Source organism: Amblyomma mixtum, chromosome 2 (genome assembly GCF_055824585.1).
Source record: "Amblyomma mixtum isolate Tamu chromosome 2, ASM5582458v1, whole genome shotgun sequence".
Lineage (NCBI taxonomy): Eukaryota > Metazoa > Arthropoda > Arachnida > Ixodida > Ixodidae > Amblyomma > Amblyomma mixtum.
In genome coordinates, this window is record NC_143013.1 from 135,317,611 (window position 1) to 135,319,689 (window position 2,079).

The following is a 2,079-nucleotide window of genomic DNA, read 5'->3' on the forward strand; positions in this document are numbered from 1 at the left end:
CCAAGAAACAAGATATTGTCGCCATAGTGAATTTTGGAGTCCAATAATCTTTTCAAAGCAACAAGCACATCATTAGTTGAGTTTGGAGCTCGCTAGAAAGCCTCCACTAAGACACTGCGAGAATACAGCCTGATTTTGATCCATGCCGTTTCTAAATCTCCAAACCCTTCCATGACAGAAAAGGCTATGTTGCTCTTTATCATTATCGCAACGCCACCACCTCTACTTTCACGGTCTTTTCTTACTATGGAGTAGCCGCGGGGTGTAACTTCACAGTCTCCGATACCTTTGTGTAGCCAAGTCTCGGTGATTACTATAATATCAGGATCATGTTCAAGACATATACTTTCTATCGCATATACTTTGTTAATCATACTTCTGGCGTTCACGTTTATAATCTCGAAGCAATCAGGTTTATGATCGTTCAGTCACTCATTGCTAGAATCAACCCGGCATTTAAACCGCTGCTTGGCTTCCTCGTCCCAAGCGTAGAGGGTATTATTGACTTTTAACTTATCAAAAATTAACTTTGCTTTCGCGCCGTTCTTTCGTTCATTCGCACGTGAGTTCCAGAGATTTTTCCTTATTTCAACAATTCGCTTAGAAAAATCTTATCTTCACTTACACTGTACGCAGTGGCCTTCAGGTTGAAACAATTACTCAAGATTCTCATCTTGTCCCTAAAGTCTGTAAATTTAACAATGATCGGACGGTCACTACCTTCTTTCATCTTTCCAAGTCGGTGAATGCGTTCAATAGAGTCAACCCTTTGTTTAAGTTTCGCTTCAAAAATATCCTCATTCACTTTCTTAAAATAGGACCTCTGCGCTCTCTGACACCTCTTCTTTCACACCTCGTATGATTAGGTTATTGCGTCGCGAGCGATTCTCTAATTCATCAAGTTTTCGGGAAACAGTTGCCATTTCTATGTCAGATCTTTCAGCAACTGTCTAGGTTAGAAAGCCTGTCTCTAGCCTCATCCAAGTTTATTAGCCTTTCTTCAATAGTAGACAGCCTGGATTGCACGTCAAACATGGGTGCCTCTGAAGACGTTTGATTTTCCTGAATTTCCTTCAATTTGGTGAGGATTTCAGTTTGAGTTTCAATCACTTGCTTAATCATGTCCGCCGTCTGAGGACCAGGATTTTCCTCCACATCACCTGATAGCTTCAGCAACAGGCCTACCATTGACATACAATCATTCAAGCAAACGATCAATGTGCGTGGACACGGCAACACGATCAAAGAAAGGTAATTGCTGTGGAAGGCGTATTTTCGTTCACCAACCCGCACAAACAGTGGTACATCAGCCGACATTGTCACGACGATGTTGCCGCGTCCACTGCCGATGGAAGGCCCAGACGTTCCCTTTATAGGCAAGAGCCTGGCTTGAGGGGGGATGACGTCACTGTGCTCGATGAAGGTGCGCAGATGGTAGAATCCACGTGAAGCCACCCCAGCATATCGGAGTTCGTAAAGAATACGCCTCCCGCACCGGATGGGCGAAAAGCATCAGTAGATACCAGGCGACGATTGAAGCCCGTGTCAGCGTACGATGCATTTCCCAAGGCGATGGAAATGAATCCAGCAAGAACCTTCTCAAACAGTGGTACATCAGCCGACATTGTCACGACGATGTTGCTGCGTCCATCGACGCAAGGCGAGTAAGATATACATTTCAGCACGCGATGGAAAGTTCTGGGGGGAATAAGCAACCTAATGATGCAAACTGGATTCAAGAAAGACATACGTCTAACATAAATAAGAGCACGCAGTTGAGGGTTCAAACGAGAGAGGGGAGGGGGTCGCCCTAAGTGCCTACAGAACTATCGCTTTGTAGCTGACCCTTTTTTGGCAGCGTTCCTGCACACCTCCCCCCCCCTTTCTTCGTACAATGTTTAGTCTGAGTCCGCCTCGTGAATGGTATGCATCTGTACTGCATTTTTGTGAACCTTGGCAAAATTCTGTCTAAGTTGATCGGAATTGGTTGCAAGGTGCCGCCGCATGTACGACGAATATTTTCTTCTGAGGGGAACACATTCCGACACCCTGCGGTGCTAACCCTCTCAACAGCAATTT

At 45.1% G+C, this 2,079-nt stretch overlaps 1 pseudogene; it reads right to left on the reverse strand.

The window, feature by feature from the left end:
- Positions 1–428: 428 nt before the first annotated feature.
- LOC149361002 (uncharacterized) lies at positions 429–1,625 on the reverse strand (annotated as a pseudogene).
- Between the last annotated feature and the right edge of the window lie 454 nt (positions 1,626–2,079).